The sequence below is a fragment of the Lathamus discolor genome, chromosome 3, assembly GCF_037157495.1.
Source record: "Lathamus discolor isolate bLatDis1 chromosome 3, bLatDis1.hap1, whole genome shotgun sequence".
In the NCBI taxonomy this organism is placed as follows: Eukaryota; Metazoa; Chordata; class Aves; order Psittaciformes; family Psittacidae; genus Lathamus; species Lathamus discolor.
The window spans coordinates 126,578,698-126,591,825 of record NC_088886.1 but is presented as its reverse complement, the minus strand read 5'-3'; the positions used below and the strand labels follow the sequence as shown (position 1 = coordinate 126,591,825).

Sequence of the window (13,128 nt, the reverse complement as noted above, 5' to 3'; positions counted from 1 at the left end):
ATAACCATGTTAAAACATCCAAACTGACAAGCCATTCAGCTTACACGGTGATGGGAAAGAGCATATCTGTTCCCAGAATACTTTCTTCCATCCAGCATAGAAAGTACAGGTTTTAGATCCTGCTACTTGAAGAAAGCAATACCTTAATGTGCTTCTGTTGCTACTGTCAGTGACATAGGATAAACTTACAGAGAGGTTCAAGCTTTCTTATTTTTCAGTCATTGTTTTCACCAGCTACAGGAGTTTCCTGAAAAAAGTCTGGTAGTTGCATCCTTTGCAGTTTTACAGTCAGCATTGTAGTTAGCAATTTAAGTACCTACATGTTTGCTTGTTACAGACTTACACATGTAAAAGGCATAAAAGGAAAACTTTACCTGCAAAGGGATCACCATTTGGCACATTTGATATGCATGCATGGGAATCATCCTACAGTATAGATCTAATCTACTGGTACAAACTACCACATCTCTGCTGTATAATTAATCTGTGAGGGCAATTTGATGGAATAACATAGACCTTACTCCAAACTTCTCCATGTCTCTCTCATTTCCTAAGATAAAGCTCCAAACTAGAGCTGGACAAGTGCTTACTGCTAAGTAGTGTTGAATATAGAAGAAAAAGCCTGAGATTACAACTCACCTTGTCACAATTGCATTGCAGCTGTGGGTGATACTGCTTTTTTGATTGGGTGTCAGTGAATCAAACTGAGTGAGTATACATATATCTATGTATGACAAACAGCTTTTACAACACGGTTCTCAAAGCCATTCAACATCAGTCAGGCAGCACTGCTCCTGCCTTTCAGGATTTTCCTACCCATAAGCTTAGGCTTTTGATTCTTGGCAACCTAAGCCAATTCTCACCACGCTGCTCCATTGCTGCCTGCTTGTGGTTACAATCTAGATGAAGCCTTGGCTGCTAAATTGCACTCAAGTAGGTCTCTAAGTGTTTTCTTGGGCAACCCATTTTCTCTCTTCATGTGCCTGTTCATTGCGTAAGAAGTACTTGAAATTCATTCGATCTCTGTGTATGATGAACTGAACTCCTTAGGGCAGTCATTTCCTTCTTAGGGCTTTCCCAGGAGTGCAGACTAAGAAGCACAATGTAAGCTTTCACCTTTAATCAGCTCACCTAAACCACCTTATGAAAAACACTGCTACTAATGGGACTTTTCCAGGTGAAGAACAACCCAACCTTGTATTAGTATCCATGGATATTTTGCAGAACGACCTCACATATTCAGTGTGTTGTTGCAGGAACTGTTGTGTAAGCAGTCTGTAGACTGAAATGTGTCTTTAAAATTCAACTATTAAATATTTAATGGCTTTGTCTTATATATTAGTACTATTTATCTGTGCATTTCTAGTAAAGAAGGGAAGTGTTTGAACTGAATAACATCTAGTTCACAATTCAGGCCAGATATAGATGAAATTCAGAGTATTTTGCCTCGGTTTTGATCGTTCTTTCATACATTTGCACATTTAAAAGAGAGCTTTAAGTATAACTGGAAACTAATGAGGTACAGTTTACTCAGTAATACTGAGTCTAATAAATTATTGTCTGATTTTGTCTTGTATCAATTGACCTAACACAACATACCATATTAATGTTGCCTTATTTTAAAAAAGCTGTAATTTTAAAGGGAGATTGCCTGTTGTAAAAAACAATAGGTGGAGTTTCGAAACACTCATCACTGATCCATTTGTTTCCACTAAAGATGATAGTAGGGTATTTAGTTTCAGTAAATCATTATAAACTTCTGAGGGTATTGAGGAATATACAGAGTCCTCGAGGAAGCTTTTGCAATTGTTAAAAAGCTTTCCTACAATACTTGCAATGTTTATTTCTTAATACTATGTATATAAAAATGTTTTTATCATAACCATTCCTTTGTCAGGGGCTCTTTTTCTTCTTTGTATGCTTTTCTGCAGTAACCATTCCTCTCAGCTGTCTTGATGTGTCCCTATTGTTCGTCACTGATACAAGACTTTTCTTACAACACATTTAGTATGGAAGAACTAATGAAGTCTTAAAATCTCCACTGTTTATGCAACTGTGGTATGTCCTCCTTGCCCTTTGGTTTATGCTTGTTCCTTGCCAACACACTGCATTCATGAGCAAATCATGAATCTATTAACCTTAACACACTGATTTAATTTACAAGCCATAGTTAGAACTGGTTCACTGCAGCAGCATGTGTAAAAATTAGTTGAGCCAACTTCTGAAAACTTCATATCAAAAACACGTTAGTTGCTCAAGCTGCTCTCTGGCCGGTGTTACGACATCAGATGAATCTCACTGAGGTCTTTCTGGATTAAAAGAAAGTCATTACCTATTTTAATGTTTGCCAGTAAGTGTGCAGTGCCCTGCCAGAGCTGGCATATCTTAACCCAAAGGGTCACCAGCCTGAGCACATAAATTTGGTACATCCTGCTGAAAAAGCCATCACCATCTCCCATTACAAATGAAACACAACAAGGCTATTCTTTAAAATTAAGGAGTAGTTTCTCATCTGTCAATCTGGAAAACAGAAAGAATAATTTGGATTCCATTTATTATAAAGACAACAATGGTGACATTCAACCAGAACAAGCACATGATGTTTTGGGTAAGTAAATGGACTGTGCTCCAAATATAAGGTAAATCATGCAGATTAAAAGTATCTACAAAAATTAAAATGCACTGAGCCCAATCCTCTTGCTATTCTAGTTACCAAGTAGAATCATAGAATAGTTAGGGTTGGAAAGGACCTCAAGATCATCTAGTTCCAACCCCCCTGCCATGGGCAGGGACACCTCACACTAAACCATCCCACACAAGGCTTCATCCAACCTGGCCTTGAACACTACCAGGGATGGAGCACTCACAACCTCCCTGGGCAACATATTCCAGTGCCTCACCACCCTAACAGGAAAGAATTTCCTCCTTATATCCAATCTAAACTTCCCCTGTTTAAGTTTTAACCCATTACCTCTTGTCCTGTCACTACAGTCCCTGATGAAGAGTCCCTCTCCAGCATCCCTATAGGCCCCCTTCAGATACTGGAAGGCTGCTATGAGGTCCCCACTCAGCCTTCTCTTCTCCAGGCTGAACAGCCCCAACTTTCTCAGCCTGTCTTCATACGGGAGGTGCTCCAGTCCCCTGATCATACTCGTGGCCCTCCTCTGGACTTGTTCCAACAGTTCCATGTCCTTTTTGTGTTGAGGACACCAGAACTGCACACAATACTCCAGGTGAGGTCTCACAAGAGCAGAGGGGCAGGATCACCTCCTTCAACCTGTTGGTCACGCTCCTTTTGATGCAGCCCAGGATATGGTTGGCTTTCTGGGCTGATTATTTTGTTGTTAATTCTGAGAAGACAAAATCCGGTTTCATTCAATGAAAATAAAGGTCTATTCAAGTTTTTTCACACTTTGTAATATAGTGAGGGTAAAAAGGCATTATCAAATTAGATTAATTAGATCAAAATTGCCAAATAATTTCAGCAGTTGTCATTTGGTTCTGGCATATATTGTCAGCAATGTATTTTGGTACTATTTTAATGTTATAAAGCAAATCAGAGAAATCATGTTTTACAATGTTTGAGGGAGTAATGGCTTTGCTTACACAGCTCCTCCTTCTTTTGTGATACCAAATTACACTGGGGTCTTGTGCGAAATCAGAGACAGAGACAAGTCAGCTTGTGAAAAATAATCATGTGCTACCCCTTAATAGTAAGAGAGAAAATGAGAAAATTTTCATGAAATTTAGGAAATTATTTCAGGTGAAAATAATAATGATCTTTCCAAACTGATCAGATATTCTATATTTCACAATGGAAAAAAAAACCCTTTAAAAATCGATGGAAATTATGTTTTAAATGGTTACATAATCTAAAACCCCCACAGGTTTTTAGTAAAATCAAACTTTTCTTTCTCCTCCAAAGAACCACCACCCCACAAATTACTCTTTCAAGTTTGATGAGCCACATGCATTTTTAATTATTATTATTTTCACTTATTAGAGACATGCATTAAAGTACTTTAGTGCCTTTGCTCAGGGTAGCTGCCTACCAACCACCTATTCTGATGGCAATTAAGCAAACTGCATTCAGTAAGAGCACTAAATTAGCAATTCCCCCTTAGAAGTACTATAAAGTTACAGCCTTAAAGCTCCCATTCAGCATAGAACTTGAAAGAGAGCTTATTGTAGGCCCATGTTGCCACTGGTAACAGATATTTAAAGTGTTGCATGTATTCACACTGACGCATATATACAGTAAAAAATTGCCAAACTAATTCCGAAGGATGCTTACAGCATCAAGAAGGAGGAGAATGTTTCAGGGCCAGCAGAGGAAACCTAGAGCAGAGGAGAAATTAGAGAAAGGAGCTGCCTCCCTGACACTGGAGCTCCTGAGCAAGCGGGATGATGCAGAAATCTTGTTTTTAGAGATGGGATGTGGGAAACCATCAAGGTCCACCCAGCGGTGGTCTTGCTGCTCATGTAGAGTGTCTGGGTTTTATTGTGCTCTTATGGGAAAGCTGCTTGGTGTCTGAAGAGCAAATGCTGCCTTCTTACGGTAAAAAGGTGCATGAAGTTTGTGGACCCGGAAGGTTTAATTTCTTTAAAAAAATGCTGCATGTGGCAACTTGCAAGTTGTGACCTGTTTTGTCTACCTCATGTTTATAATCGTATCACTGGGAAAAAGTTTCTTACTTTTCCATGGAAATACGCTAATGTAACCAGGTCATCATTTACATTTTTGCTCCACAACCATCAAAGTCTGCTCATGCTACAAATGTTCAACATCTTGCTGGGGAAACTAAATTGACCTGATATTGCTTCATTAAAGAAGGAGTGACAAATGGAGTATGAATCAATCCATAAGCTACAGTGCATGATCAGGACGTTTTGGAGCATATGCCCCTCCTCCTCCCACCTTCCACTTCTTCATCAAGAGAGTACTTCTTTGAGAGCTTTTTAATTGTGAAGGTTTGAAAGAAACACTAAATATCCAGGGAATCTGCCAAATAATTTCTGCCTGACTTTTCTCCAAAGTCAACAATTTCAAGCTCTAGTCAGTTTTTGCTGAATCAAAATGGGAACAAATCAGCCATTTCCTCATTGACTGAGATGAAAGCTGAATGGAAAGGGTCAGGTGCTTAATTATTAACCATTGCAAATGTTGCAAATGATCATAGGTAACCAAAGGACCTAACTACATACACACTAAAAGCCCATTTGACAACCTGTAAAAGATACTTTGCTATTCTTGAGAAACAGTGCATGAAAGACGTATACCTTGCTGATTTAAACTTCACAAGTTAGAAACATAAGCATAAAAATTTGAACCAGAACCTCTCATTGGAAAGCCAGAAGCCAAGAGGTCTTGAAGGACGTGACAATTCTTTCCCAACTCCTTGCATAAATAGTTATATGATGTAGTAAGACAATTTAACTGCTAAGCTTCATGGAATTATTTACAAAGACATGCTTTTAATTTGTACCTAACAGGACTACCAGTCTCAGTTCTGACTCTCAGGCCTTTTGACTGTGTCATCACATGATAAGGTGATCTTTGTGTTTCTTAATGTTGCTGTGCTTGATTTTATGAACTTAATATCTTCTTAAAATTAGGGTTTAGTTTACATTTAAAACACACTTTTTATGTGAATGTGCAACTATTCAAGATTACTTAAATTAATTCCCCTAAGACATACTGAACTGTTAGTATTTGAAATATTTCCATCAAATAAATTCAGCAGCAATTTTGCACTGATTTTCTCTGTTCCTACTGTGTGCCTGACTGTCTTTGTAACCTTTTCAAGTTTTGACTCCATTATTCAACTCCAACTGTTTTTAAAGGAAGAGCAGGCAAAGATAAGTACTTTGCCTTAATTTTCATGGAAAAAAAAAAAAGGTAGGCTGGAGAGAAAAGGGAAATTAGAGCAGCTCAGCAGTGGAGGAAAGGCAGTGAGGGCTCAGCAATTTTGAGCTCTGTTTAACAGCAGTGGGTTCTCCAGTCACCACATGCTGTCCAGTCATGCTGCACGTAGATCCCAAGGAGCTGCAGGAAAATGCTTCCCCAACCCATGGAGAGCTGCTATGTGAGAGAGTCAGCACATGCTGGCAGTGGGATTGAAGCAGAAGAGATGTAAATTCAAAAGCAAGAGTGTTTCACTGGCTCTGTTGCTTGCAGAAAACTTGTTTTAATGATCGCTGACACACAAGGGACCAAACACGGCAATTACTCCATTAAAGCTGATAAATGTCTGTTTCTTGTTTTGAGATGAAGAAGCTTGACCCTGTGTTTAAATTACTGCTGATATGATCAAACTACAGATAATGTCATCTAGAAATCACCTGGAACCTGCAGTTAGGCACAAAGATCTCCTTACAATGCAAAGAATGTAGTGCCAGACTACTAACCTTAGGAAAGTATAAACATGGGCAGGCTTCTTTATGTCTCATTCCTACCACCAGTATTTTGTAGCAAAGCAGTCTGACAGGTGACAGCTCTTGGAAACAGGAGCTATCTGTGCTCGTCCCCCAGCTTGTTTGATATGAATAGTATCCAGCTACATCTAGCTCATATACCAGTGCTTGCCTAAGGCACCGTCTACTAAGCAATGCAAGTGGAAATGTCAGGATGTTTAGCATATGCTCTTCAGGGACACAGATCTTTCCTGACGCACTGATGAGGTTAATATTATTAATGGAGATATCTGTAGTGGAAACAATCTTGCAAATGCTCTAAACATTGAGCATATTAAACAAAGAAAATAAACCATATTGAAACACCTTAGAAACTTGCAAGGCAAATAGTAGCTCAGGGCAACAATATTTCTCCTTTTTCGAGAATTCTGCAATAAATATGCAGATTTCTTTTGCTTATTTGCTCCATTTAAAAAGACAAAGCCCATTTTATTATCTGAAACACATTTAGGTATCACTCCAAGCTGTCTGAATTCAGTTGAGCAATTTTAGCAAAACGTCTTTGCCATCTATCATTAATCTGAGCAATTCAAGACAGATTGTGCAATAGTTGTTAAAAGGAGGAGGAAGAAAGAGAAAAAAGTCTTGCTTGCTTATTATTTTTGGACAGTTGTCTGGCATTATTTGACAAATAGCATATTCAGCACATTAACAGAGCAAAGCATGAAAACCTTCATTGATGCCATATACTAACTGTTTTTCACTATGGGGCTTTTATTGTTGTGAGATTCATTAACAACTCATTACTAATATTCCTCTCTCTTAACAAAATGTGAATGTTTCCACACAGGTGGAAAGCTAATAACCAGCCTGGTGAGATATTTAGCTGGTGGAAAGGAGTCTGTGTTATCTATCTGTCTCCATAGGTGCTCCAGAGAGGACAGTAGTTGGCAGTTAGCCTAGATGATTGTTGTAGGTCCCTTCCAACTATTCTATATACTACTTGATATTCTACTTGATATTCTACTCAACATTCTATTTGATACTCTGTTCAATATTCCGTTCTGTTCTGGCATGCCTCCTTCAATAAGATCCATTCAGCTTGAACAGAGATGTGATGAATCCTGGTGGATAGGATGGGAATTTCTCTTCTGATAATCAAGAAGCAAACCTAGAATACCATCTTAGATTAGAAGCCTAGCTTTCTGGAGTTATAATTAGGGAAAATAAACCCCAGCCATTACTGTTTAATTTCTGCTCCTAATAAGCAGTCCTTTTTGTGGTACTGATCACTTGAATGCCTCTGCAGACACATGACGACTTTCATACAACTTGGAGAATGATAATAATTTCTCAGGCTTCTGACTCTCTTTCAAATCTGGTTGAAACTGGTCAGTGGATCCAAAAGTTCTTGATGGGAAGCGAAGGATGAACAGGTGATTAAGCAGACAGATAGACAGCAGGAACACATAAGACTAATTTCATTAGGAAACTGGACTGAAAACAGAAGTAGCAGTGGGTACATGAATAATATTAATATTTTGGTCACCAATTTTAAAAAATGCCATAATTTTGGGACCATTTCAAAGCTTGTAGATGATGTCCTTAGTAGCAAAGGAAAAAACAAATGGACATTGATGAGATTTTTTTCAGCTCCTCTTTTTGGTCAGAATGCTACATTTTTAAAGTCTGGACTATATTTTAAACCTTTAAAGCCTGATTTAGCTTGGACAGCCCTGGCAATTTCAATGGAAGATTAATGTGTGTCATTAAGCAAAGAAATATGGCCTAGTACTTTTCAATAGCAACAAATGCTTGCTATGGAATTTCTCTGATCAACATATTTTTCACTTACTGTAAAGCCTTTGGACTAGTCCTTTCCAAGATGTACGAAATATCATGCAGGAAAACTGAGAGTAAATTGTTGTGATTTGAGCTGGCTGGCACATTCCAGCAGAAAAAGGCATGCTTGTTCCTAACCCTTTTCTTTTCAAGCTGATCCAGCTGAAAAACAGTCTACCAAAAAGAATGAGGTGGGGGGTATTTACTTGTTGGTAAAATAAGTAATCCGTATCATCATGTAGTCTGACTGACTGTCAATTTGTTAACAGGGAGGGGTTTGTTATGTGCAGATAGAAAGAATAGAAAGAGCAAAGGCAGGGATGCTCTTTTGGGTGGGTGAAATACAATACGGACCTGCACTCAGAACTAAAAACGGGGAGAAAGAAGAAGAGAAGCTTAAGGAGAAAAACAGCTGGATAAAGCTGGAGATTTCCTTGCTAAATTGCAATGAACAGAAAACTCCAGATTTTCACAGCCAAGTGACTCCTTTGAAATACAGCAGTTCTAGAAGGCCGTGGAAAAAGCTGGTCTTGGTATTCCCCATGTAAGAATATTTTGGAATGCACTAAGAAGAAAGGCCCCTCTCTCAGCTGTCAAAATAGGGTCCTTAAAGCTATTTTACCCTCTTCTTCCCTCCCTGCCTTCAGGGATGCTGCTCTTCCACAACTGAATCAGCAGCAATCACACTGCAGCCCAGCAGCAGTCACTGCTGTCCCATTTACACTCATATCAAAGTAGGGCACTGTTCCAACACACAAAGTAAAATACCAAGTGGTACACATACTGGGTGGAATTTCAAATCTCTCTGTTAAACTGCTTTTGCTTCCTTTGAAGTTTGTGGCAGATATCCCACACATTTCAACAGTTCAGTTGGGGAAATGGCGAAAGCTTTTTAAAACTTTATATTATGAATATAGAAACATGATAGAACCGAGGATTCATCATCAAGATCATCATATATAGCCTTTGTCCATCCTCTTTGTTGTCCATCTTCCCAGTTTAATTCACCACTCGATGCTGCCTAACAGGCTGCAAACATCTGCCTTCTCAAGCAGTCATGAGTAAGCCTGAAAATTTCTCAAAGCCCTTTCATAACATACCCAAACTATTTACTGTTGCCTCCAGAGAAGTCTGGTTTGGAACAGTATCATAAGGTCAAGTTATCCCACTGAAACACCTATTAGTATAAAGAGAATGAAAAAAAAAGAAAGGGAAAAAAAAGAAAAATGAACAAACCAACAGCACTAGCACAGCCCTGGAAAATGTGAAGTCATAAGTAGAGTTCAGCCAGAGCAGACTCCCATTAAACTTTGTTTAAGAGCCAAGTTCCACCCTGAGATATGTGTGAGCTGCAGTTTATTTCAGGGGTAGCTGTGCTGTACTTCATGTCAGGGCGAGGCTTGGACGCAAGTATGTATCTGTTACAAGTCAGAGAAGCGTAAAGCTCACATCCTTTTTCTGTTTTTTAGTTCCGTCTGCATGGAATAGAAAACTGAAGGAAGTGGATGAAACAGCCCTCACTTTTACAGGGCTTACCTGTCAGATTTAGTTTCTTCCACAAAACCTGAATGCCTATGTTTCTAAATCAACTAAGTTACTTTCATGAGACATGGTAGCCTTTCCCCATGCCCCTGCCACCCCCATGACAGTTAAACACACAGGCAGAAGCTTTAAGTCTCATTTTTCTAGCTTCTTTGCTCTCAGGAGTCCCATTAAGAGACAGCAGGAAGTGTTGCTTTGGATATGCAGATGCTTTGTAAACATGGGACATAAACAGAAGTCTGGATTTACTCCCTTGAAGCCTTCCACTGAACACTTTTTTCTGTCAAGTTGTAGCTCCGCTGAATGAGGAGGGAAGGAGAGGCAGAGACATTCCCTATCCCACTTGCATTCCTAGACAGGGGCTAGGCAAGCTGGCACCCTTGTTCTGTGCTGTGTTGCATCGATAGCTTCAGGCAGCAGCCTTTATCCTTGCTGGGGCCAGCTCCTGCTGCACGGCTGGCTGTTAGAGATGACAAAAGGATAAGGTCAAGGCCACATGCATTTCTGTGTGGCTCCTGGAGGCACTGTGGTCACCTAGGGGAGTAGGCAGAGGAGTGCCTTGCTCCCTGACATTAGCTGTGCATTCAGTAATGCTCTTAAGGCTGAATTCCTTCAACTACAAATTAAAAGAGCTCATTCAAGAAGAGGGAAGAGGGGGAGGTAAGGCTCAGTCCTGCCAAGCGCTGAGTCTGGATGTGAGCAAGAGTTTAAAGTATTTCATATGAGAAACTCTAGTAACTGCAAAAGCTTTTTCACCCCAAGGCAACCCTTTATACACTAAAATACTAACCCTGGCTCAAGAATTTCCCATGCCTCAGATCCCTAGGTGGTTGCCCTGCACTTTAACTCTCCATTAGGCATCTGCTACTGGCCCAAACAGTCAAGACATGACCATCAGAGACATGCTCACTACAGCACTTTCATGGGCAGAGCTGGAAAAGTATGTAAGTCCTCCTTAGGCAGGAATACCTAGCACCATCAGGATCAAACCTACATTGGTAATCAGTTGTCATGGATACTGTAGCAGATGGGGAGAGGAGGCAGTTTCCCTAGCAGTCACCTGGTGAGAGCCGAGGGAAACAGACAGCACTGGAGAAGCCACAACACCACTTCGCTGTGCAATGGCAGTGAAACAAAGGATGAGAAAAATCAGTACCAAGTCCCATTAGCTAGAAGATGGATCAGAAGTATCCCAGCAAGGATGGGGAATGGGAAAGACAGACATGTTCCCTCAGGCTCTGCAGAGGTGATACATCCCTCAGCCACAGCTGTCATGCCACGGCTTTGTGCCTGTCAAAGGGCTGCTTTTGCATTTCTTGCTACATCTCCCCTCTTCCAGGATTATGTTCAGTGTGGGGGAGAAGTACCCTTTTAAGAATATGGGTGCTCATACCCACAGACAGCAAGGTGTCACCTTAATCTGCCAAATAATGGCAAACAAAATCATCTGCAAAGCTGAACACCCACATATATCAGTAACTCCCTGGCAGGCTTCCCTCAGCCACCCACAAGCCCTAGATCTTGCTGTGTGCTGCAGGCAGCAGGGCATGACTGGGGGGGATTGATCTCTTAAGTTTTGATAGCCTCTTCTCAGGTGTGAGCTGTGTAGGATGCCATTTAGCTGGAAAACAGTATGGGCTAGATATTCCAGTTTCCAAGCCTATTTTTCTTATTCAGGGATAAAAATGCATCCCCCTCTCTGGAATGAATCACAGACAGTTTTTAGTTACAGGACATGTGTTTTCCCTCTCCCTCCCCAGTGACTGTTGCAGTTTCATATCTGACAGAAATAGGCACTCAGACCTCCAAAGGGAGTAGCTTGTATTTTCCCCTCAGGTCACCTCCAGCAGCTGCCAGACTCTGCAAGGTTCTGAAGCTGAGCTGCACCAAATCTGAAAGGGAGGGAGATTTACCCAGCAAGCTGGTACTCAGGTCACTTAAAAACAGCACAGTGGAAGGAGTGATGTGGAAGTCAAGCTCTCATCTGCGCTGCTACCAGTCTCTGAAGAAAACAGAACACAGGATACACTTCCTGTCTGGGGAAGGCATGTAGCTGCCTGTGACAGAAGGCATGACCTTTTCTTTAAAGGAAGTGGAAGTCATGGAGTTAGGGAAAAACTCCACACTGCATTTTATCTTAAAAAACAGAGTCATGCAGTTGTACCTCCTGTTGCTTTCCCCCTCCCTGTGTTTAAAGCCGATTCTTATTTAGCAATGACACATTTTAAACAATTTCAGACATCTCTGCAACCCCACTGTCGTTCCATTCAGTTATGACCCTTCTGACATAAGTCAGATGAATTTGAAATGAAAGGTTTCATTCTTCACAAGCAAAGGAAATCAGAGGAGATCCTCCAAGAAGAGAAGGGTTTGGCTCATGCTCTGTTTACAGCTCACAAATGGTTACGTCCTCAGGATGCAAGAGATTAGGCGTCTCACACAGAATGTGGGAGGAGGAAGAAGACCTTTTGTCTGAGATTCACAACTCTTAATGGATTCCAGAAGGGGAAATATTTTACCAAGGACCAACTGCAAAGTTCAGAGAAACGCAAAAGCATTTATCTCTCCAGTTGCATTCCTACCTGCCAAAACTGGGAGGGGTGATTTACTCCTCTTTGGAACAAGGAGTCCCTTATGGATCATTAATCCACAGGGAGAATGAGCTCAGGAGCCAAAGACATCGTTTCTTAATGTGCAAGAATCTTGAATCAACAGGATGTATTCTTCTTGGGAAGCATACAAGATCAGTTTATCTTTATTTGCTCCTCACTACCCTTGCCTTTAATAACGGTTCACACAAGAGGTCTAGCTACCGCTGATAAATCACTTTACCTTTATTAAAATCTGCGGTGATAGTAGAAGATAAGGCTGCCATGAGCTCATCAATGTATTTGAAGCAGACTAATATTAAAAAGTGAAGATCTGAAATTAACAAATTCTGATCTGAAGGCCAATAAAATCAATATAAGCAATCTCAGGTTCCAGGGTACAAGTATCTCAACACCACTGACTTCAGTAATGCAATGCTGACTTGCAGTGAGTAAGGCATTTCCTTAGAAGCTCTGCCAAAATGCAAAGGAGATAGAAATGGTCAACCATTTGTTTACGTGCCAGAATCTAACGATATGAAGCTCTCTCTTTGCAGCTATAGCTGTAATATATAGCTGTAATATAGGTGTAATCAGAATTCATGTGCCAAAAGTTATGGTAGGAGAGGGGTTAGATCTGGTGGACACCTCTTGGTATTATGTTCTCATTTCTTTAGGAGTAATAAAAAGTCTTATTTTGTCTCTGAAACCACATGAAAATATTTCCACTATGTTTCAGTTG

At 40.3% G+C, this 13,128-nt stretch overlaps 1 protein-coding gene across 1 annotated transcript in view; it reads right to left on the bottom strand.

Annotated features, from left to right (window-relative positions):
* Nucleotides 1–13,128, bottom strand: part of GYPC (glycophorin C (Gerbich blood group)) — a 37,275-nt gene that overhangs the window by 13,230 nt on the left and 10,917 nt on the right. The window lies entirely within an intron of this gene.